This window comes from Triticum aestivum, chromosome 4B (assembly GCF_018294505.1).
Source record: "Triticum aestivum cultivar Chinese Spring chromosome 4B, IWGSC CS RefSeq v2.1, whole genome shotgun sequence".
Lineage (NCBI taxonomy): Eukaryota > Viridiplantae > Streptophyta > Magnoliopsida > Poales > Poaceae > Triticum > Triticum aestivum.
Window position 1 is genome coordinate 181,726,084 of NC_057804.1, and position 26,476 is coordinate 181,752,559.

Sequence of the window (26,476 nt, forward strand, 5' to 3'; positions counted from 1 at the left end):
AGTGAGCACATCCTGAAGATGTCTGGGTTGCACAACCGTATGACCCAGCTGAACATCAACCTCCCAGATGAGGCGGTCATTGACAGAATCCTCCAGTCGCTCCCACCAAGCTACAAGAGCTTTGTGATGAACTACAACATGCAGGGGATGGAAAAGACCATTCCTGAAGTGTTCTCGATGCTGAAGTCAGCAGAGGCTGAAATCAAGAAAGAACATCAAGTGTTGATGGTCAATAAGACCACTAAGTTCAAGAAGGGCAAGGGTAAGAAGAACTTCAAGAAGGACGGCAAAGATGTTGCCGCGCCTGGTAAGCCAGTTACCGGGAAGAAGTCAAAGAATGGACCCAAGCCTGAGACTGAGTGCTTTTATTGCAAGGGGAAGGGTCACTGGAAGCGGAACTGCCCCAAATACTTAGCGGATAAGAAGGCCGGCAAAACCAAAGGTATATTTGATATACATGTAATTGATGTGTACCTTACCAGTACTCGTAGTAACTCCTGGGTATTTGATACCGGTGCCGTTGCTCATATTTGTAACTCACAGCAGGAGCTGCGGAATAAACGGAGACTGGCGAAGGACGAGGTGACGATGCGCGTCGGGAATGGTTCCAGAGTCGATGTGATCGCCGTCGGCACGCTGCCTCTACATTTACCTACGGGATTAGTTTTGAACCTTAATAATTGTTATTTAGTGCCAAGTTTGAGCATGAACATTGTATCTGGATCTCGTTTAATACGAGATGGCTACTCATTTAAGTCTGAGAATAATGGTTGTTCGATTTATATGAGAGATATGTTTTATGGTCATGCTCCGATGGTCAATGGTTTATTCTTAATGAATCTCGAGCGTAATATTACACATGTTCATAGTGTAGATGCCAAAAGATGTAAAGTTGATAACGATAGTCCCACATACTTGTGGCACTGCCGCCTTGGTCACATTGGTGTCAAGCGCATGAAGAAGCTCCATGCTGATGGACTTTTGGAGTCTCTTGATTATGAATCATTTGACACATGCGAACCATGCCTCTTGGGCAAAATGACCAAGACTCCGTTCTCCGGAACAATGGAGCGAGCAACCAACTTGTTGGAAATCATACATACCGATGTGTGCGGTCCAATGAGCGTTGAGGCTCGCGGAGGATATCGTTATGTTCTCACTCTCACTGATGACTTGAGTAGATATGGGTATGTCTACTTAATGAAACACAAGTCTGAGACCTTTGAAAAGTTCAAGGAATTTCAGAATGAGGTAGAGAATCAACGTGACCGAAAGATAAAATTCTTACGATCAGATCGTGGAGGAGAATACTTGAGTCACGAATTTGGTACACACTTAAGGAAATGTGGAATCGTTTCACAACTCACGCCGCCTGGAACACCTCAGCGAAACGGTGTGTCCGAACGTCGTAATCGCACTCTATTGGATATGGTGCGGTCTATGATGTCTCTTACCGATTTACCGCTATCATTTTGGGGATACGCTCTAGAGACAGCTACATTCACTTTAAATAGGGCACCGTCTAAATCCGTTGAGACGACACCGTATGAATTATGGTTTGGAAAGAAAACTAAGCTGTCGTTTCTAAAAATTTGGGGATGCGATGCTTATGTCGAGAAACTTCAACCTGAAAAGCTCGAACCCAAGTCGGAAAAATGCGTATTCATAGGATACCCTAAGGAAACTGTCGGGTATACTTTCTACTTAAGATCCGAAGGCAAGATCTTTGTTGCCAAGAACGGATGCTTTCTGGAAAAAGAGTTTCTCTCGAAAGAAGTAAGTGGGAGGAAAGTAGAACTCGATGAAGTACTACCTCTCGAACGGGAAAGTGGTGCAGCTCAGGAAAATGTTCCTGTGATGCCCACACCAACTGAAGAGGAAAACAATGATGATGATCAAGGTACTTCGGATCAAGTTACTACTGAACTTCGTAGGTCCACAAGGACACGTTCCGCACCAGAGTGGTACGGCAACCCTGTCCTGGAAATCATGTTGTTAGACAACAATGAACCTTCGAACTATGAAGAAGCAATGGCGGGCCCGGATTCCAACAAATGGCTTGAAGCCATGAAATCCGAGATAGAATCCATGTATGAAAACAAAGTGTGGACTTTGACAGACTTGCCCGATGATCGGCGAGCGATAGAAAACAAATGGATTTTTAAGAAGAAGACGGACGCGGATGGTAATATTACCATCTATAATGCTCGACTTGTCGCTAAGGGTTATCGACAAGTTCAAGGGATTGACTACGACGAGACTTTCTCTCCCGTAGCGAAGCTGAAGTCCGTCCGAATCATGTTAGCAATTGCCGCATACTATGATTATGAGATATGGCAGATGGACGTCAAAACGGCATTCCTTAACGGACATCTTAAGGAAGAGCTGTATATGATGCAGCCGGAAGGTTTTGTCGATCCTCGGAACGCTAACAAAGTATGCAAGCTCCAGCGATCCATTTATGGACTGGTGCAAGCATCTCGGAGTTGGAACATTCGCTTTGATGATATGATCAAAGCGTTTGGGTTTATGCAGACTTATGGAGAAGCCTGCGTTTACAAGAAAGTGAGTGGGAGCTCTGTAGCATTTCTCATATTATATGTAGATGACATACTCTTGATGGGAAATAATATAGAATTTCTGGACAACATTAAGGCCTACTTGAATAAGTGTTTTTCAATGAAGGACCTTGGAGAAGCTGCTTACATATTAGGCATCAAGATCTATAGAGATAGATCGAGACGCCTCATAGGTCTTTCACAAAGCACATACCTTGATAAGATTTTGAAGAGGTTCAAAATGGATCAGTCCAAGAAGGGGTTCTTGCCTATGTTACAAGGTGTGAGACTGAGCTCGGCTCAGTCACCGACCACGGCAAAAGATAAAGAAGAGATGAGTGTCATCCCCTATGCTTCAGCCATAGGATCTATTATGTATGCCATGCTGTGTACCAGACCCGATGTAAACCTTGCCGTAAGTTTGGTAGCAAGATACCAAAGTAATCCCGGCAAGGAACACTGGACAGCGGTCAAGAATATCCTGAAGTACCTGAAAAGGACGAAGGACATGTTTCTCGTTTATGGAGGAGACGAAGAGCTCGTCGTAAAGGGTTACGTTGACGCTAGCTTCAACTCAGATCTGGATGACTCTAAGTCACAAACCGGATACGTGTATATGTTGAATGGTGGAGCAGTAAGCTGGTGCAGCTGCAAGCAGAGCGTCGTGGCGGGATCTACGTGTGAAGCGGAGTACATGGCAGCCTCGGAGGCAGCGCATGAAGCGATTTGGGTGAAGGAGTTCATCACCGACCTAGGAGTCATACCCAATGCGTCGGGGCCGATCAAACTCTTCTGTGACAACACTGGAGCTATTGCCCTCGCCAAGGAGCCCAGGTTTCACAAGAAGACCAGGCACATCAAGCGTCGTTTCAACTCCATCCGTGAAAATGTTCAAGATGGAGACATGGAGATTTGCAAAGTGCACACGGATCTGAATGTCGCAGATCCCCTGAATAAACCTCTCTCGCGTGCAAAACATGATCAACACCAGAACTCTATGGGTGTTCGATTCATCACAATGTAACTAGATTGGTGACTCTAGTGCAAGTGGGAGACTGTTGGAAATATGCCCTAGAGGCAATAATAAAAGTATTATTATATTTCAATGTTCATGATAAATGTCTTTTGTTCATGCTATAACTGTATTATCCGGAAATCGTAATACACGTGTGAATACTTAGACCACAATATGTCCCTGGTGAGCCTCTAGTTGACTAGCTCGTTGTGATCAACAGATAGTCATGGTTTCCTGACTATGGACATTGGATGTCGTTGATAACGGGATCACATCATTAGGAGAATGATGTGATGGACTAGACCCAATCCTAAGCATAGCATAAAAGATCGTGCAGTTCGTTTTGCTAGAGCTTTGCCAATGTCAAGTATCTCTTCCTTCGACCATGAGATTGTGTAACTCCCGGATACCGTAAGAGTGCCTTGGGTGTATCAAACGTCACAACGTAACTGGGTGACTCTAAAGGTGCATTACAGGTATCTCCGAAAGTATCTGTTGGGTTGACACGGATCGAGACTGGGATTTGTCACTCCGTATGACGGAGAGGTATCTCTGGGCCCACTCGGTAATGCATCATCATAATGAGCTCAATGTGACCAAGGTGTTGGACACGGGATCATGCATTACGGTACGAGTAAAGTGACTTGCCGGTAACGAGACTGAACAAGGTATTGGGATACCGACGATCGAGTCTCGGGCAAGTAACGTACCGATTGACAAAGGGAATTGTATACAGGGTTTCATCGAATCCTCGACATAGTGGTTCATCCGATGACAACATCGAGGAGCATGTGGGAGCCATCATGGGTATCCAGATCCCGCTGTTGGTTATTGATCTGAAAGCATCTCGGTCATGTCTGCATGTCTCCCGAACCCGTAGGGTCTACACACTTAAGGTTCGGTGACGCTAGGGTTATTAGGAAGACTAGTATGTGACTACCGAATGTTGTTCGGAGTCCCGGATGGGATCCCGGACGTCACGAGGAGCTCCGGAAGGGTCCGGAGGTAAAGATTTATATATGGGAAGTTGTCAAACGGACACCGGGAAGTTTCGGGGTCATACCGGTATTGTACCGGGGCCACCGGAAGGGTTCCGGGGGTCCACCGGGAGGGGCCACCCCTCCTGAGGGACCACATGGGCTGCGTGGGGCAGGGAGCCAGCCCCTGGTGGGCTGGGCGCACCCCCTCCCTTGGGCCCTTGCGCCTAGGGTTGAGGGGGGGAACCCTAGAGGGGGCGCCCCCTTGGCTTGGGGGGCAAGCCACCCTCTCCCCCTCTCCCCTTGGCCGCCGCCCCCCCTCTAGATGGGTTCTAGAGGGGCCGGCCCCCTTCTCCCTTCTCCCTATAAATAGAGGGGTGAGGGGAGGGCAGCCGCACCACCCTCCAAGGCGCAGCCCTCCCCTCCCCAACACCTCTCCTCCTCCGTTGTGTGCTTGGCGAAGCCCTGTCGGAGTACTGCTTCTCCACCATCACCACGCCGTCGTGCTGCCAGTGGAGCTGTCTTCCTCAACCTCTCCTTCCCCCTTGCTGGATCAAGAAGGAGGAGACGTCGCCCGTCCCGTACGTGTGTTGAACGCGGAGGTGCTGTCCGTTCAGCACTTGGTCATCGGTGATTCGAATCACGTCGAGTACGACTCCATCATCACCTTGCAAGCTTCCGCACGCGATCTACAAGTGGTATGTAGATGCAAACTCACTCCCTCGACTCGTTGCTTAGATGAACTCATAGATGGATCTTGGTGAAACTGTAGGAAAATTTTTAATTTTCTGCAACGTTCCCCAACATTTTTCCCTCCCGGGGCTCCGTCGGCAGGAGCAGGTGCCTTGGCGGCAGCTGCTGCAACTACTTACCGGTAGAGTTGGTCAATGCAAATCAACGCGTCTTTCTTGTCGGAGGGGACACTAATGATGTTCATCGGCCCGGGCATTTTCAGCGTGTTGTAGGCGTAGTGTGAAGCCGCCATGAACTTGGCTAGTGCCGGGCGGCCGAGGATCCTGTTGTAGGGCAAGGGGATCTCGGCTACATCAAAGACAATCCTCTCCGTCCTGTGGTTCAGCTCGCCTCCGAACGTCACGGGCAGCGTGACCTTTCCCTTTGGCTGGCTCCTCCCTGGGTTGACTGAGGGAGTCCTGGATTAGGGGGTATCCAGACAGCTAGACTATACACTTTGGCCGGACTGCTGGACCGTGAAGATACAAGACTCAAGTCTTCGTCTCGTGTCCGGATTGGACTCTACTTTGCATGGAAGACAAGCTTGGCGATCCGGATATTGGATTTCCTTCTTTGTAGCCGACTCTATGTAAACCCTAGCCCCCTCCGGTGTCTATATAAACCGGAGGGTTTAGTCCATAGAGGGACAATCATAATCATCATAGGCTAGCTTCTAGGGTTTAGCCTCTACGATCTCGTGGTAGATCAACTCTTGTAATACTCATATCATCAAGATCAATCAAGCAGGAAGTAGGGTTTTACCTCCGTCGAGAGGGCCCAAACCTGGGTAAAACATCGTGTCCCTTGCCTCCTGTTACCATTAGCCTTAGACGCACAGATCGGGACCCCCTACCCGAGATCCGTCGGTTTTGACACCGACATTGGTGCTTTCATTGAGAGTTCCTATGTGTCGTCGCTGCAAGGCTCGATGGCTTCTTCAATCATCAACAAAAACATGGTCCAGGGTGAGACTTTTCTCCCCGGACAGATCTTCGTGTTCGGCAGTTTCGCACTGCGGGCCAATTCGCTTGGCCATCTGGAGCATATCGACAGCTACACCCCTGGCCATCAGGTCAGGTTCGGAAACTTGAACTACACAGCCAATATCCGTGGAGACTTGATCTTCGACGGATTCAGGCCTACGCCAGGAGCGCCGAACAGTCACAACGAGCACAACTTAGACCTGCTGTCGGACAATACTCGAGATGTCGCACCTGCAGGAGCTTCGGACCTAAATCCAGGGCAGATTGCGTCGTCCGAGGATGGGTGGGTGGACCCCGCCCCGGTGGCTGCACACTCATCGGCGGTAGAGCCGAACAGAGACTTCACCCCCAAGGAAGCCTGTGTCTCCGGACCCCCGGACTTGTGTCCGGCTATAGGTTCCAGACCGTGCACCCCCGAGCCCGTCGATTCCGGTTGGGCTCCGGTAATGGAATTCACCGCTGCGGATATCTTCCAGCACTCGCCCCTCGGACACATGCTGAATTCATTAAGGTCTCTCTCTTTGTCAGGAGATGCTTGGCCGAACTATGTCCGGCTTGAGGGGGAAGAAGGCGACGAAAAAATTCGTTCCCCACCCACCACCCACTTCATAGCCACTGTCGATGACGTAACAGACATGCTTGACTTTGACTCTGATGACACCAACGGTACGGATGTCGGTGCAGAGGATGATTCTGAATCACCACCCACGGGGCGCTGGACTGCCACCTCATCATATGATATATACATGGTGGACACGCCTAAGGAGGACGATGGCGACAAAACGGAGGATAAAACCCCTGGACAAAAGCCAAAACAACGGCGCAGATGGTGCTCTAAGTCCAGCCACAGTAAAAACAATGATAACAGTGCTAGAAGGATCGACACCCTAGACAACTCCAAAGACAACAACGACCATATGGACCCAGTGATGGAGCAGGATGAGCCAGGTCATGCCGAACACAACCCGGAGCAGACGCCCAATCACAGCGATCCTGAGGGCCGAACTCATCAACCCGCCCCGGGAGAGGAGCACAGTCCGGACGATGATGCATTCATCATCCCGGAAAAATGTTTGGAACGAGATAACCTCCACAGAAAGCTTATGGCCACTGCGAGAATTCTAAAGAAGCAGAAGCAAAGGCTTAAGGCCGCACAGGAAACGCTCGATCGCAGATGGAATAAAGTGCTAGACACTGAAGAAAAATACGGCGACGATCGCCACACAAAGAGCTATCCAAAGCGCAAGCTGCTGCCAGAATTCGACGAGGAGGCCGTTCCACCCAAGAACAATACGGCCAGTAGGCCGGACCAACCACTTCATGACCGCAATAGAGTAGCTACTGATGCCGCACACGATTTACGTGAGCTCCTGGATAAAAAAGCTGGCGCGACCAGGTCCATCTATGGATCTAGGCGACACGATCCGGTGTAGGATCATGGTCGCCAAAACGATTAGACTGATCGAGTACCAGTTCGGAATTAGCACCGGATACAACAACAGTCGACAGCACGCCACAACATGTCCAGATACAGAGGGGCCTCTCACCCTCTGTGCTTCACCGGAGAGGTACTGGACCACGAATTTCCACAGGGCTTCAAACCCTAGAGGCATATGACAGAACCACAGACCACGGGGTCTGGATTCAGGATTTTATCCTTCACATCCACATGGCTCGTGGGGAAGACCTCCATGCCATCAAATACCTTCCCCTCAAGTTGAAGGGACCAGCGTGGCACTGGTTGAAAAGTCTCCCCAAAACTCAATTGGAAGTTGGGAGGAACTTGATGATGCTTTCAGGGCCAGATTTCAAGGAACCTATGTCCGACCTCCAGACGCGGACGATTTAAGTCACATAATCCAACAGCCCGGAGAGTCCGCCCGCAAGCTTTGGAATAGATTCCTCACTAAGAAGAATCAAATTGTTGATTGTCCGGATGCCGAAGCCCTAGCGGCCTTCAAGCACAGTATCCGGGATGAGTGGCTCGCTAGATACCTTGGCCAAGAAAAGCCGAGGACAATGGCAACCTTAACAAGCCTTATGACCCGCTTTTGCGCGGGTGAAGATAGCTGGTTAGCCCATAGAGGCACCAGCGACCCAGGCACATCCGAAATCAGGATGGCAACGGGAAGCCACAGCGCAATAAAAACAAACATCAAAACAAGGAAGAAAGTCCTGACAACACAATGGTCAACGCTGGATTCAGGGGCCCTCGACACGGTCAACAAAAGAAGCCATTTAAAGGCAGCAAAGAGGGACCGTCCGGCCTGAACAAAGTCCTGGATAGACTGTGCCAAATTCATGGCACCCCCGAAAAACCTGCGAACCACACTCAAAGAGAATGCTGGGTCTTTAAGCAGGCCGGCAAGTTAAATGCCGAACACAAGGAAAGGGAAACACCAAGTGAAAACGAGGATGAGCCTCACCAGCCGAACAACAGGGGAAGAAAAAATTCCCACCAGAGGTAAAAACAGTAAACATGATCCAGGCGGCTCACATTCCCAAGAGAAGGCGCAAACGCGCGCTCAGAGACGCATACGCTATAGAGCCCGTCGCCCCCAAACTTAACCACTGGTCGGCCTGCCCGATCACCTTCGATCACAGGGACTACCTGACTAGTACGCGACACGGCGGATCAGCTGCCTTGGTGCTCGACCCAATAATTGACGGATACCATCTCACTCACGTCCTCATGGACGGCGGCAGTAGTCTCAATCTAATATACCAGGACACTGTCCGCAAGATGGGGATAGACCCATCCAGAATCAGCCACAGTAACACCACCTTTGAAGGGGCGATACCAGGCGTTGAAGCCCGCTGCAGGGGCTCCCTCGTACTAGAGGTGACATTCGGTTCCCCAGGCAACTTCAGAAGCGAAGAACTACTCTTCACCATCGCCCCCCTCCAAAGTGGTTATCATGCATTGCTCAGGAGATCGGCCTTCGCCCGCTTCAATGCAGTACCGCACTACGCCTACCTTAAACTAAAGATGCCCGGTCCACGTGGCATCATCACCGTCAACGGAAATACAGAGCGTTCCTTACGTGCGGAAGAGTATGCGACGACTCTAGCAGTCGGACTCTAAGCGGCCTCTAATATCAGAATGCATGATCGGTCGTTAAGACCACAGACAGACTTAGACGAGTCCGGCAGCCCAGATAAACCTGAGTTGGGCGCTATACATGTAATCCCATAAAGGACACCAGGGGCTACAGATATTTAATAAAGCCCAACTTTTGTCTTGACCTTATTAACAGGCCAATGTCTTACACTTCTACTATCCATTGATGATAGCCAACTCTTCGCATGCTTATTTCATACTCTTCTACACGAGTTTTCCTTTTTACAGACACCATTCGTGTGATACCCTCCTAGGACACGGCACAACAGAGATAAAGGCACAGACGTGCAGCAGGGCCCCGCTCCAAGGTTTCTCTTTAGATTAAGCCCTTGTGTAAACCTTCTTTATCGTCTCTTGTTCCTTACACATCCCATGGGTACTACACCCATAGGGGGTACTGCCGTTATTGGCATTTCGGCACGACAGACTAATGCACGTACCTGGAAATACAGGGTTCATAATAAAGAGCGTTACTCAGCCCAGTATATGTTATAAAGTCCGAATACCTTTGGGAGTGTTCGGCGTCGCGAGTTTGGCCTTATATGCATCAGCTCCGAATCATGTCTTTGGTCAAATGTTGGGTTTGCCCGGCTCCCGGGTTTGCCGCCTTACCTTCCGTTCTTATCGGCTAAGGCGGCCAAAGGAGAACTACTACGATTGTGCCCTGGTTATTTTGGATGAGTACCTCAGTAGAGAAAGCCGAAAACTGACTGTCATGATATAGCGAGAGACTGTTCAACCACTCGAAGACTTATCAGAATCTTTAGGATTCCTCCACATTAACGAAGGACCGTTTCCCGGTCATGTACACACGCGCCCGTATTCATATGCACGCAAAGGTACCAGGGGCTACATAGTAGCCCCACCGTCAAACTCCTATGGCTAAGTGAAAGTGTTAAAGCTATATAGTCCGGTTGCCTAGTTCGACGTGCGATCACCTCATTAATGGACCAAGACGTTGGATCAAGTGTGATTACGCATATTTTCGCGAACATCCCCGCATTGTATGCGTGGGGGCTGAAGCCAACGACTGCTAACTTTCAGATTACATATATAGATAAAACGGCCGCACAGGAGGCACAATAACACTTTCGGGCGAAAAGTATAAACATAGCCTCCATAATTACAATAAAATTGTTCTTACAATGAAACGATTTGTCACTCGAACATGACATTCTTCGAGCACTGAGCCTCTATTAAACGAGCACCTTCTGTTACCTGCTCCAAGTAGTGCTCGGCTGGATCCTGGCTTCCCGTCGGATTCTGGGTTGCAACAATGGTGGCCTCCATATCTATCCAATATGCTTTAACACGGGCAAGAGCCATCCGTGCACCCTCTATACACGCCGACCTCTTCATGGCATCGATTCGTGATACGGCACCAAGGAATTGTTGCACTAAACCAAAATAACTATCTGGCTTCGGCCCCTTCGGCCACAGATGGTCTATTACAGACCTCATTGCAAGACCGGACAACCTATGGAGCTTAGCCACAACGGCCATCCTTTCACTCAATGGCAACGGGCACGTTGGAGCACTGAATTGCGACCAGAACAGCCTTTCCACTTCATTATCTTTCTGATCCTCAAAAAACTTGGCCGCATCAGCCATACTCTTCGCCAGGTCCGCATACACGTCGGCAGGGCTCCAGCGTTGATCCAGAGGAGCGTACTTTGGATCTAAGAACTTCATCCGCAACAAATAGGGGTTTCCAGCCGCGATTTCTTTGGCCTGTCGAAGCTCCTCCCGCGCATCCCTAATTTCGGAACGCGTCTCCTTGGCCGAATCCATGGCCTTCTTCAGGTCAGCCGAATTAGCCTGATTCTCTTTTTCAAGGAGCTCATACTGGTTGGCGGCATTTTTCAGCTCCACAGCCATCTCGGCTATTTTATCTTCGCTTCAGTGATGAGCAGCCTGCTCGGCTCTCAACTCTTCGATCGCCTTTAGGGCAGCCGCATTGCTAGCCCGGACTTGTTCCTTGGCTAGGGAAGTTCCGCCCTCAGGGCCTCCACGGCAGCAGCTCCGCGTGCAGTCCAAGCATATCACATTAACATAATGCTCCTCTTAATATTTCCTATAAAAAATAGGGAAAGTAGAGGACATACTTTGTGACTCATTAAGCCGCTCGTTCACAAGTGTGATGTCGGCATCGACAGCTTCAATCTGCCACCTCAGTTCGGCGACTTCAATGGACCGGTCGGCTGCCGGACCCTTAGCCACCCGTGCATGAATACAATGCGATCATTACTCAACAATGTGATCCTCCGTTTGCCGCCTAGGGCTGGCAACCAGAGTCTCAGGGGCTACTATCCATATGGAGCACACCTAGTGCGTGCGCCATAATCAAAAATTACGTATTTCATTACATACCTCAAAACCTCTGAGCAGTCTCGTAAAAGCTTCATTTAGCCCGCTTGTGGCAGATGAAATCTTCCCAAGCACCATGCTCATTAATGAACGGTGATCCTCCGAGAGAGCAGCTCGCTCCAGAAGGCCCGTCAGCGTGTCCGGCCGGCCGCCGAACCGTGCCGGACACTTCTCATCGCCCCCGTGGGAGCTGAATGCTCCGGGCTCAGGGCGGCCGAAGTACTAGCTTCTGGCCTCGGCAAATCTGGACTCCTCCATGACGACACCTCGGGGTCGCCCGCCCCATGAGGCGGAGAGGTTGGTGAGGTTTCACTCTCCATCATCTCCGGAAGGAGATCCCCCAAAGACGAACTATGTCGAGAAGAGCTGCTAGCCAGACTGCATAGAATGGATCCTGGTTATTGTTCTCGGAGGAGGAAGCAATAGCTTTGTATTTATGATTAACTTACAACTCGGCTGAGGGCTTGCCTGTTTGCGGGCATGGCGCGGTGAGGACGCCCTTCGGGGCAGGGCCCCCTGGTGAAGTTTTCTTCCCTTGTCTGGGCACCTCCGTCTCCAAGTCTTTGGAGGTAGCCCTCTTCTTCCCGCGAGGGGAGGAGACCTTAGATTCCCCTCCTCGACTATCCTCCTTTGTGGAGGTAGCAATTCCCCTGGTTTGGATGTGCAATGTGTGAAGTTCTGCTTCTCTACTCTTCCCTTCGTCTTTCCCTGAGGGAACTTGACTAAGCACACGACTAAGCATCCTGGCTATGGTAGGACTAGGCGAGCCCTCGGGAAGTGGCGCCGGACACCTGATTCTCTCTGCCTTGTTGAGCCATTCCTGGCCACGGATGATTTTCAGAAAAAATGTCATGATAAATACAAACGAAATGTTTGGTTTCTGGGTTACTTACTCGGGTGTCTGGGCGGTTGCAGCTCAGGCCCGCATCCTCGGTGATGTCCAGACACTTTAATTGTGGTCCGAAGAATAACTTACACATCCCTTCGAGTGTCATGCCGAAGAAGTACAGAATAGTCCACGGACCTTCTGGATTGAACTCCCACATCCGGAGGAGCCGGCGTTTGCACGGCAAGATCCATCGGACTAGCATTACCTGAATTACACTGACAAGGCTAATGTCCCTCTGAAGAAGATCCCGAATGCGGCTCTGCAATGTTGGTACATCATTGGCAGGCCCCCAATCTAGTCCCACATTGGCCCACGACGCCAGTTGAGGTGGAGGGCCCGAACGGAAGTCGGGGGCAGCCGCCCACTTTGTGCCTCTGGGAGCCATGACATAAAACCACCTCTGGCCATAGATCGGACACCTCCGGGAAGAAGCCCTCTGGCCATGGGGCGTCGGCCTTCCTGCTTATTACAGCACCTCCGCACTCCGCGTGTCACCCCTCAATCATCTTCGGCTCCACATTGAAGGTCTTGAGCCATAAGCCAAAGTGCGGGGTGATGTGGAGGAAGGCTTCGCACACGACAATCAACGACGCGATGTGAAGGATGGCGTCCGGAGCTAGGTCATGAAAATCTAGCCCGTAATAGAACATGAGCCCTCTCACAAAGGGATCAAGGGTGAAGCCTAAGCCGCAGAGGAAGTGGGAAACAAATACGACGCTCTCATTGGACTCGGGAGTAGGGATGACCTGCCCTGGAGCAGGAAGCCTGTGCTTGATGTCGGCGGTCAGATATCTGACCTCCCTAAGCTTCACAATGTCCTCTTCTGTGACAGAGGAGGCCATCCACCGGCCTTGAAGGTTGGATCCGAACATGATTGAAGATCTGAAGTGCTTAAGCTTGGGCTTCGGGTGTTGGAACTCGAGATGCGAAAAGGCGCAAGCGTGGTAGAAAAGAGGGATAGGCCTCAGCCCCTCTATAAAGGGGGTGAATATCAAGCGTCCTCAGCATAACCTCTTGGGACTTACCTAAAAACACGGAGTCATGCCAACGGGCGTCGTGGGGTTGCACGCGCCCGTATTGATGGAGGATCCCGCAATAAGGGGAACACGATCTCTGCTTTGGCAAGGTGTGCCAATAAAACCGCCTCACAATGCGTATCAAGGCAGGCCAAGAAAAAAAACCGATTCGTGTCGGGCTGGGCCACGGCGTAAGGACACACCATACAAAAAATTGTCAACAAATCAGATTTGTTATGCTCTCTACGGTGGTGTGCGGAAATTATCTCGCAGAGCCGGACACAATCCTTAATCTGCTTTGGAGTATTCGGAGATGGAACCCGCCTTGCAATGCCGAAGACAATATATGCACCGGATTCATCGTCATTGAATCCTGGTTCAGGGGCTACTGAGGGAGTACTGGATTAGGGGGATTCCGGACAGCCGGACTATACACTTTGGCCAGACTACTGGACCGTGCAGATACAAGACTCAAGACTTCGTCCCGTGTCCGGATGGGACTCTCGTTTGCGTGGAAGACAAGCTTGGCGATCCGGATATTAGATTTCCTTCTTTGTAGCCGACTCTGTGTAAACCCTAGTCCCCTCCGGTGTCTATATAAACCGGAGGGTTTAGTCCATAGAGGGACAATCATAATCATCATAGGCTAGCTTCTAGGGTTTAGCCTCTATGATCTCATGGTAGATCAACTCTTGTAATACTCATATCATCAAGATCAATCAAGCAAGAAGTAGGGTTTTACCTCCGTCGAGAGGGCCCGAACTTGGGTAAAACATCGTGTCCCTTGCCTCATATTACCATTAGCCTTAGACGCACAGATCGGGACCCCCTACCCGAGATCCGCCAGTTTTGACACCGACATTGACCCCTTGGAACGTGCTCGTCTCCTCGAGGTCTCCATCAGGGATCTTCAGCCTCTTGATCACAACAGGCGAGATCAAGTTCAGACCGGCCCCGCCGTCGACCAGCATCTTCGTCACCTTGAGGTTGCGGATTGTTGGTGAGACAAACAACGACAAGAACCCGGCCACAGTAGTGCGGTCAGGATGGTCCTTGGTGTCGAAGATCATAGGCATGCTGGACCACTTCACTTCCGTGCGTCGAACGACGGCTCCACCGTTGTGATCTCACGCGCCCACTGTTTGAGTTGGCGGTGGGATGTATGCAGAGAGGCGCCACCATCGACGCACATGGCTTCTGTGGCCTTCTGGAACTCGTGGTCGCCGGACTCATCATCCTCGTCATGATCATCATCTTCCCGCTTCTTATCGCGACCCCGAGCGGGCCTCTCCCGCTGACTATCTTTGCCGCAGCGGCCTCCTTGGCCGCCCCGCTTCTTCCCGGATCCCTCGGCACCCTCTTGGCCCTTCTCCTTGTCCCGCCGCTCATACTCGGCTTTCTGCTTCTCAGCGAGCAACTCCACTTGCCGGTAGTTCTGGAGGTCATGGCCCTTGGTGCGGTGGATCTTGCAATACTGCTTGTCGGAGCCCCCCGGCTTATCGGCAGCCGCCAAGGCCCAACAAGCGGCACACCCGGCAACTTCCTTGCTGGGGTCACTCTCCTTGGGTTTCTTGGTGGCGCCGGTATCGTCGGACCCTTCAACGGCAAGCACGGTCTTGCCCTTGTGCTTCCTGTTACAGTGCCGGCCCTTCTTCGCTGGGGTGGCAGTGTCATTCGTGGAGTCGGTTTACGCACCGGCGTCTTCGCCGGGGTACTTCCTCCCCTCTTCAGCGCGAGCGCACCGATCGGCCAGAAAATAAAGTTCAGCCACATCCTTGACCTTGTTCATCGCCAGCTCCTCACGCATCTTACGATTGCACACATTCTGATGGAACACACTGATCACGGCAACAAGATGAACGTTGGGGATGTTGTACTGCACTCGGCTGAACCTTTGGATGTACTTGCGCAAGTTTTCTCCTTCCTTCTGGGGGATGATATGCAAATCACTCGCCTGTCCATGAGCTTGGTGCCCCCCCATAAAGGCGGCAACAAACTCATGACACAGATCCGCCCAAGAAGAAATGGAGTCCACTGGCAAGTGTATCAACCATGACATAATGTTGGGCTTGAGTGCCAACGGTAAGTAATTGGCAAGCACCTTATCGTCGCAGGCTCCAGCAGCTTGCATCGCGATGGTGTAGATGCTGAGGAACTCCGACGGGTGAGTCTTGCCATTGTACTTCTCACCAACGTGGAGCTTGAACATGCGGCGGGAGGGCCACTGGAACTGCCGCAGCTCACGGGTGAAGTCCGGACAACACACCTCGTAGGGTAGGCCACCGTAGCATCCCGGTGCTGGGTGGTCCATAGTGGGTCGGGCACGCCTGTCCGACTGGTGGCGCGCGTCACGCCGGCACTCGATGTTGGTTCGAGCATCTTCATGAGCTCGCTCCCGAAGAACTTGACGTTGGTCGGCGCGGGGTCGTGGGTCGGACGATGCTATGGAGATATCATCACGAGCATCATCGCGACAGACCGACACCCATGGTGGCCGGTGTGGAGGAGGGGAGTGCATCGTGGCCGCATCGCCTCCGGCCCGTCCTCCGCTGGCACGCGGTGGCTCGACGGAGCGACGGCCTACGGGTCCCGCAGGCTGCAACTCGTCGTTGTTAGCGATGCCGACGAGGCTCCGGACGGTGGCCCTCCATTTGTCAAGCTTCTCCGCAGCGGGAGGAAAGTCGAGGAGCAGCTGCGCACGTGCTAGGGCTTCCGCTGGCATGGGCGGCGGTGAAAGCTGTGTGGACCGCGATGCGCTTCGACTTCTAACCGCGTTAGAAGGAGCCCCATCACGGCCCCGCAGCCGCCCGCCACTTCCGCCAGCACCTCGGCGCGCATGCTGGCCTTCCTCATCATGTGAAGAGCGCATGGGACTCTTCCCAGGGCGACGCCCAGGGTCATCAGTAGGGCGGCGCTGCTCATCGCACACAACCTGAGAAGAGCGCGTCGTGGGCGCTGGTGTTGGCGTCTTGGAGGTCGCCACGCCGCTGTCTGGCGGCACGACGACGCCCCAGGAGGGCCCCGCGCCACCTGCGGGGGGCCCGACTCCGTCTTTGGATCCTGCGACACGTGGCTCGTCGCCTGGCGTACGAACGGCGCCGCTCGTCAGGTCTGGACTGCCAGGATGGTGTGGATGCTCGCGGGCTGCGCCACGGGTTCTCTCCACGACTGGCCTGCTACTGGTCCGCACCGGTACCGGCAGTCCGCTCCCGGACGAGCCGATCGCCGTGGTCTTCTTCTTCTTAGGAGCCATGGCGATGAAGAACTGCTAGGCCAACTACTGGACCAGATTCTCACAATTGCACCCCCCCTACCTGGCGTGCCAAAGATGTCGGTGGGAAACGACACCTATGGGATCACAAGAATCCCTTCCGCGGTTGCGGGGCGCGGGATTGTGAGAAGAGCAGGATTAGTAACCAGCACAAGGATCGTTTACCCAGGTTCGGGCTGCGAGGATGCGTAAAACCCTAGTCCTGCTTTGGTGGGTGTATTCAGTGTTCTTGAGCTCTTGAACTAGCTCTGGTGGCTGCGTAGTTCCAAAGAGTTGAATCCCCCTCCAGTACGCCCTGGGCCTCCTTTTATAGTCGAAGGGGCTGCCACAGTGGCACACAGGAGGTGGAAGGGCCTACAGTGCTATGAGCTTATCGCTCGTATTACAGGACAAGGCACATTTAATGCGCAGCTTAGGTGTCCTCTTGCTTTATTGGGGACGGGGGCGAGGCCCGTCCCATCCGTTGCCGCACCTCCTTGCTTCGACACGCGCCCTGGCCAGCGATGCATGTGGCGCCATGTAAGCAGGCAAGCAGCTGAGGTGACGCGGTGGTGGAGCCTCCACGAAGATCTGCATGCCGCCACGCAAGTGTGTGCTGAGTTGGCCTGGAAGCTGCATGTTGCCACGCAGGTGCCTGCCCAGCTGGTTCGGCTGATAGCTGCATGCGAACGGTGGTGTATACTTGGCTGGCATGGGCTTGGCAGTGGCCCCGCTGAAGCCCTTGGCGAGGGCCTTGCCAGGTGGCCCGGCAAGGGTCTTGCCGTGGCGCACTGTCGTCCCCGACAAGGATCTTGCCGGGGGCCTTGCGGGTTTCCTCAGCAAGGATCTTGTCGAGGACCATTGCCCTCTAATCCTCATCTGATCTTGAATATTCTTTGTCTTCACAAAGATCTGCATGCCACCATGGAGGTTCCTCCCGAGCTCTGGCCCAACGTGGTTGATGGTGTTGGAGGCCGTGGGTTCGAGGGTGACCCACTCCGCTGGTGTGGGCGAGCCGCCCTAGCAAGGGCCTTGCCGGGGTTGCTGAGGCTGCCCCGGCAAGGGTCTTGCTGAGGAAACCTGCTTCGTCCTTCTGATCTCTGTGGTCTTTGTCTTTGGTGTTGCCTCGTTTGTCTTGTGCCTTCGGCTTCCCTCTGGCTTCCCTTCCTTGCCCCACTATGTGCGGCCGTGGCGTGTGGCTCTGACTGCCCGTGCACAAGTAAAGGGGTCAAAAGGAGAGCCCCTACTTTTGTACACCAACAATTACTCCCAGACAACGACCGACTCCTGCCTGCATCTAGAGTATTAAGTTCATAAAGAACAGAGTAACGCATTAAGTAAGATAACATGATGTAGAGGAATTAACTCAAGCAATATGATGAAAACCCCATCTTTTTATCCTCGATGGCAACAATACAATACGTTCCTTGCTGCCCCTACTGTCACTGGGAAAGGACACCGCAAGATTGAACCCAAAGCTAAGCACTTCTCCCATTGCAAGAAAGATCAATCTACTAGGCCAAACTAAGCCTATAATTCGAAGAGACTTGCAAAGATATCAAATCATGCATATAAAAATTCAGAGAAGAACCAAATAATATTCATAGATAATATGATCATAAATTCACAATTCATCGGATCTCGGCAAACACACCGCAAAAAAATATTACATCGAATAGATCTCTAAGAACATCGAGGAGAACATGGTATTGAGAATCAAAGAGAGAGAAGAGTCCATCTAGCTACTAGCCATGGACCCGTAGGTCTGTGGTAAACTACTCACGCATCATCGGAGAGGCAATGGTGTTGATGTAGAAGCCATCCGTGATCGAATCCCCCTCCGGGAGGACGCCGGAAAAGGCCCTTAGATGGGATCTCACGGGTACAGAAGGTTGCGGCGGTGGAAAAGTGGTTTTGTGGATCCCCTGGATATTTTTAGGGTATAAGAGAATATATAGGTGAAAGAGCTAGGTCAGGAGACCCACGAGGGGCCCACGAGATAGGGAGGCGCGCCCTACCCCCTGGGCGCGCCCTCCTGTCTCATGGCCGCCTAGTTGCGTCTGCGACTTCATCTCCAAGTCTTCTGGTTTCCTTCTGGTCCAAGAAAGATCATCGCGAAAGTTTCATTCCGTTTGGACTCCGTTTGGTATTCCTTTTCTGCGAAACTCTAAAATAGGCACACAAAAAAAATAGAAAACTGGCACTAGGCTCTCGGTTAATAGGTTGGCCCCCAAAATAATATAAAATAGCATATAAATGCCTACTAAACATCCAAAATAGATAATATAATAGCATGGAACAATAAAAAAAATTATAGATACGTTGGAGACGTATCAAGCATCCTGAAGCTTAATTCCTGCTCGTCCTCGAGTAGGTAAATGATAAAAACAAAAAATTTGATGTGGAATGCTACCTAACATATTTATCATGTAACTTTCTTTATTGCGGCATGAATGTTCAGATCTGAAAGATTCAAAACAAAAGTTTAATATTGACATAAAAACAATAATACTTCAAGCATACTAACAAAGCAATTATGTCTTCTGAAGATAACATGGCCAAAGAAAGCTTATCCCTACAAAATCATATAGTTTGGCTATGCTCCATCTTCATCACACAAAATATTCAAATCATGCACAACCCTGGTTTCAGCCAAGCAATTGTTTCATACTTTAGTATTTTCAAACTTTTTCAACTTTCACGCAATACATGAGCGTGAGCCATGGACATAGCACTATAGGTGGAATAGAATGGTGGTTGTGGAGAAGACAAAAAGAAAGATATAGTCTCACATCAACTAGGCGTATCAATGGGCTATGGAGATGGCCATCAATAAATATTAATGTGAGTGAGTAGGGATTGCCATGCAACGGATGCACTAGTGCTATAAGTGTATGAAAGCTAAAAAAAGAAACTAAGTGGGTGTGCATCCAACTTGCTTGCTCATGAAGACCTAGGGCATTTGAGGAAGCCCATCATTGGAATATACAAGCCAAGTTCTATAATGAAAAATTCCCACTAGTATATGAAAGTGATAAAATAAGAGACTCTCTATCAGGAAGATCATGGTGCTATTTTGAAGCACAAGTGTGGAAAAAAAGGATAGTAACATTGTCCCTTCTCTCTTTTTCTCTCATTTTTGGGGCTTCTTTGGCCTCTTTTTTTATTTGGGCTTCTTTGGCCTGTTTTTTTCCTCACATGGGATAATGCTCTAATAATGATGATTGATAACCCACAAGTATAGGGGATCGCAACAACTTTCAAGGGTAGAGTATTCAACCCAAATTTATTGATTCGACACAAGGGGAGCCAAAGAATATTCTTGAGTATTAGCAGTTGAGTTGTCAATTCAACCACACCTGGATAACTTAGTATCTGCAGCAAAGTGTTTAGTAGCAAAAGTGGTATGATAATAATAGTAGCGGTAGCAAGAGTAAAGATAAATGTTTTTGGGTTTTTGTAGTAGTTGTAACAGTAGCAACGGAAAAGTAAATAAGCGAGGAACAATATATGAAAAGCTCGTAGGCAATGGATCAGTGATGGATAATTATGCCGGATGCGATTCCTCATGCAATAGTTATAACATAGGGTGATATAGAACTAGCTCCAATTCATCAATGTAATGTAGGCATGTATTCCGTAAATAGTCATACGTGCTTATGGAAAAGAACTTGTATGACATCTTTTGTCCTACCCTCCCGTTGTCAGCGGGGTCCTTACGGAAACTAAGGGATATTAAGGCCTCCTTTTAATAGAGAACCGGAAGAAAGCATTAGCACATAGTGAATACATGAACTCCTCAAACTACGGTTATCACCGAGAAGTATCCCGATTATTGTCACTCCGGGGTTGTCGGATCATAACACATAATAGGTGACTATAGACTTGCAAGATAGGATCAATAACACACATATATTCATGAAAACATAATAGGTTCAGATGTGAAATCATGGCACTCGGGCCCTAGTGAAAAGCATTAAGCATAGCAAAGTCATAGCAACATCAATCTCAGAACATAGTGGATACTAGGGATAAAACCCTAACAAAACTAACTTGATTACATGGTAAATCTCATCCAACCCATCACCGTCCAGCAAGCCTACGATGGAATTACTCACGCACGGTAGTGAGCATCATGAAATTGGTGATGGAGGATGGTTGGTGATGACGACGGCGACGAATCCCCCTCTCCGGAGCCCCGAACGGACTCCAGATTAGCCCTCCCGAGAGAGATTAGGGCTTGACGGCGGCTCCGTGTCGTGAAACGCGATGAAACTTTCTCCTTGATTTTTTTCTCCTCGAGACGATATATATGGAGTGGGAGTTGAGATCGGAGGAGGTCCAGGGGGCCCACGAGATAGGAGGGCACGCCCTGGGGGGGAGGGGGCTGTCTCGTGGACAGCCCGTGGGCCCCCTGGCCTTGATTCTTTCGCCAAAAATTCTTATTAATTCTGAAAAGTGCCTCCATGGATTTCCAGGACATTCCGAGAACTTTTATTTTCTACACATAAAACAACATCATGGCAGTTCTGCTGAAAATAGTGTCAGTCCGGGTTAGTTTCATTCAAATCATGCAAGTTAGAGTCCAAAACAAGGGTAAAAGTGTTCGGAAAAGTAGATACGTTGGAGACGTATCAACTCCCCCAAGCTTAAACCTTTGCTTGTCCTCAAGCAATTTAGTTGATAAACTGAAAGTGATAAAGAAAAACTTTTACAAACTCTGTTGCTCTTGTTGTTGTAAACATGAAAAGCCAGCATTCGAGTTTCAGCAAATATTATGAACTAACCATACTCACAATAACACATAGGTCTCACAATTACTCATATCAATAACATAATCAGCTAGCGATCCATAATAATAAAACTCGGATGATAACACTTTCTCAAAATAATCATAACATGACATAACAAAATGGTATCTCGCTAGCCCTTTCTGAGACCGCAAAACATAAATGCAAAGCACCTTTAAAGATCAAGGACTGACTAAACATTGTAATTCATGGTAAAAGACATCCAGTCAAGTCATACCCAATATAAACCAATAATAATGAATACAAATGACAATGTGCTCTCCAGCGGGTGCTTTTTAATAAGAAGGGTGATGACTCAACATAAAAGTAAATAGATAGGACCTTGGCAGAGGGAAGCAGTGATTTGTAGAGGTGCCAGAGCTCGATTTAAAATAGAGATTGAATAACATTTTGAGCGGCATACTTTCGCTGTCAACGCAACAACTATGAGATGGCTGTATCTTCCATACTAAATGCATTATAGGCAGTTCCCAAACAGAATGGTAAAGGTTTATACTCCCCAACCACCAACAAGCATCAATCCATGGCTTGCTCGAAACAAGGAGTGCCTCCAACATACAACAGCCCTGGGGGAGTTTGGTTTAATTATTTTGATTTGCTTTGATCTTTTTGGATCATGGGACTGGGCATCCCGGTTACCGGCCCTTTCTCGTGAATGAGGAGCGGAGTCCACTCTTATTGAGAATAACCCACCTAGCATGGAAGATATAGGCAGCCCTAGTTGAAACATGAGCTGCTCGAGCATACAAAACAGAATTTCATTTGAAGGTTTGGAGTTTGGCACATACAAATTTACTTGGAACGGCAGGTAAATACCGCATATAGGTAGGTATAGTTGATTCATATGGAATAACTTTGGGGTTTAAGGAGTTTGGATGCACAAGCAGTATTCCCGCTTAGTGCAGGTGAAGGCTAGCAAAAGACTGGGAAGCGACCAACTGAGAGAGCGACAACAGTCGTAAACATGCATTAAAATTAATTCACATCAAGTACAAGCATGAGTAGGATATAATCTACCATGAACATAAATATCATGAAGGCTATGTTGATTTGATTCAACTACATGCGTGAACATGTGCCAAGTCGAGTCACTTAATACATTCAAAGGAGGATACCATCCCATCATACCACATCATAATCATTCTAATAGCATGTTGGCACGCAAGGTAAACCATTATAACTCATAGCTAATCAAGAATGGCACAAGCAACTATAATCTCTAAATGTCATTGCAAATATGTTTTCTTCATAATAGCTGACTCAGGAATGATGAACTCATCATATTTACAAAAACAAGAGAGGTCGAGTTCATACCAGCTTTTCTCATCCCAATAAGTCCATCATATATCATCATTATTGCCTTTCGCTTGCACGACCGAATGATGTGTATAATAATAAGAGTGCACATGCATTGGACTAAGCTGGAATCTGCAAGCATTCAACTCAAGAGAGAAGACAGAGTAATATGGGCTCTAAGTTAAATAAACAATCATGCATATAAGAGCCACTAAGCATTTTCAATATGGTCTTCTCGACCCCCAAAAGAAAGAAAAGAAAATAAAACTATTTACACGGGAAAGCTCCCAACAAGTAAAAAGAAGAACGAGAAATCTTTTTGGGTTTTCATTTTAATTTCTACTACAAGCAAGGAAATTAAACTAACTAATTTGTTTGGTTTTTATTAAAGTTTATCAAACACACAAGAAGAAAACTAGAAAAAGAAATTTAAACTAACATGGATAATACAATGAAAGAGTATGAGCACCGACGACTAGTGTGTGAACATGAATGTAAAGTCGGTGAGAAATACGTACTCCCCCAAGCTTAGGCTTTTGGCCTAAATTGGTTTAATACCAAGGACCGCCGCTACTCTCCCCGATGTAGTGGGAGGTGTAATCAGGATACCACTGGCTGGTCATCTCCGGATCCCACTGGACAGATGATGCACGATAAGGGTCCAACTCAGGTTCCGGCTCAGGTTCAGGTTCCGGAGTAAAAGCTTGGGCTAGATGGTTGTTCACCGCCTCCGGCGTGACAAGACGACTTTCTGCAAGCAAATCAAACAACAGAGGTGCAGGCAAAATAATAAACTCAAAGTGTTTCTTATTGAATCTAAGTCTATACAAGAGCATGTTCTCTTCGTTGTCAACAATAAACTTGTGTGCTACCATGCTCTTGTAATATAAAATGTGAGGAGGTAATTTTGTCTCCTCCTCCTCAAGGTGCCTAATGGGTATCTGAAAATGTTCAGCAAGACGTGCAGCATAGATACCTCCAAATATGGGGCCTTTTGTACGATTCAGGGCTAGCCGTTTAGCAACGACGGCACCCATACTAAAAGTATTGTCTCCCAGCAAAGCATGTTGAAGAATAATAACATCTGGAACGCTCAAATTTCCACTATTTCCACGACCAATCAAGCATCTACTAACAAATATGGCAAGGTAGCGTAAAACAGGAAAGTGTATGCTAGAGACTTTTGCCTAAGAGCCCTTCTTTGGCTCTTCTACAGCAATAGTTTTAACAAAGCCATCCACATCTTCACGATGGGGTTCCTCTAATTCTCCCTCATAAGGTATCCTACATACCGTGCAAAAATGACGTAAAGACATTTCTTTGAATTCATCATATAAATGAAATGATACTGCAGGCGGTGACTTCTTAGGATAATAATAAAAGTTTTGCACGAAAGTATTGGTAAGCAAGAGATACTGATCGATTCAGTCGTTCATGAAACCGGTGAGGCCTGCAGTCCCGATTAAAGCATAGAAGTCTTCATGAATTCCGGATTCCTTCAAGAAATTCTCACGTGGCCATTCACATGACCGTGCTTCCGCTAAGCGAGGAAGATTATACTTGGGTTTTTCCTTCTCTTTGTCTTGTTTTTCCTTAGAGCTTTGGCTAGAAGAGCCTTTAAAGAACCTCCTTAACATTTTCTGAAAATTTCTGAAATTTTAGTAACTTCAAAATAAAAGTGAATAAAACTAAACAAGATTGATAGCAACTACTCCTACAAGTGCCTAGAGCCTATATCATGCATTGGAATTGCTTGGGACCTCAAAAATTTAACATGCAAGCTCAAGAACATGGTCACCTATGCAGCACAAATTTGCAATGGATAAAGCAGTAGAACAAAAACTAATTGGACCAATGGAGGAGTCACATACCTAGCAACAATCTCCCAAAGTAGTTTTGCGAATGGAGCTTTGAGCAAGGAGATCGAAAATCGCAGCAAAACGAGCTAGAACTCGTGCTTGAGCTGGATAGGGATTTTTTTGGGTAGAAGATGAAGTGTGTGGGTGCTGGCATAAGTGGAGGGGGGCCACCAGGGGCCCACGAGACAAGGGGCACGCCCTACAGGGGGGCGCGCCCTCCTCTCTCGTGGCCTGGTGCTTGCCCCTCTTGCAGTGTTTTCAGTGCCTAAAATCCTCAAATAATCCAGAAAAAAATGATACTAAATTTGCAAGGCATTTGGAGCACTTTTATTTTTGGACTATTTTTTAATGCACGGATAATTTAGAAAACAGACAGATAATACTATTTTTGCTTTATTTATTCTAAATAACAGAAAGTAAAAAGAGGGTACAGAAGGTTGTGCCTTCTAGTTTCGTCCATCTCATGATCATCACAATGAATCCACTAACAAGGTTGATCAAGTCTTGTTAACAAACTCATTCCGAATAACATGGAACCGGAGAAATTTCGAATAACATTAAGTTACCTCAACGGGGATATGAAAATCCCCAACAATAAGAATATCATACTTTTTCTTGACAGTAGGGAGAAGAAATTCAAAACCTCCAAAAATGATAGTTGGAACCTTTTCAAAAGAATTTATGCTATGAACTTGAGATTGCTTCCTCGAAAAGTGTACTGTATGCTCATTACCATTAACATGAAAAGTAACATTGCCTTTGTTGCAATCAATAACAGCCCCTGCAGTATTAAGAAAAGGTCTACCAAGGATAATAGACATACTATCATCCTCAGGAATATCAAGAATAACAAAGTCCGTTAAAATAGTGATATTTGCAACCACAACAGGCACATCCTCACAAATACCGACAGGTATAGCAGTTGATTTATCAGCCCTTTGCAAAGATATTTCAGTAGGTGTCAACTTATTCAATTCAAGTCTACGATATAAAGAGAGAGGCATAACACTAACACCGGCTCCAAGATCACATAAAGCAGTTCTAACATAATTTCTTTTAATAGAGCATGGTATAGTTGGAACACCCGGATCTCCAAGTTTCTTTGGTATTCCACCCTTAAAAGTGTAGTTAGCAAGCATGGTGGAAATTTCAGCTTCCAGTATCTTTCTTTTATTTGTGATGATATCCTTCATATACTTAGCGTAAGGATTTACTTTCAGCATATCAGTTAAGCGCATACGTAAGAAAATAGGTCTAATCATTTCAGCAAAACGCTCAAAATCCTCATCATCCTTTGACTTGGATGGTTTAGGAGGAAAGGGCATGGGCTTCTGAACCCACGGTTCTCTTTCTTTACCGTTCTTCCTAGCAACAAAATCTCTCTTATCATAACGTTGATTCTTTGATTGTGGGTTATCAAGATCAACAGCAGGTTCAATCTCTACATCATTGTCTTTGCTAGGTTGAGCATCAACATGAACATTATCATTAACATTATCACTGGATTCATGTTCATCACCAGATTGTGTTTCAGCATCAGAAATAGAAATATCATTGGGATTCTCAGGTGTGTCTACAGCAGGTTCACTAGAAGCATGCAAA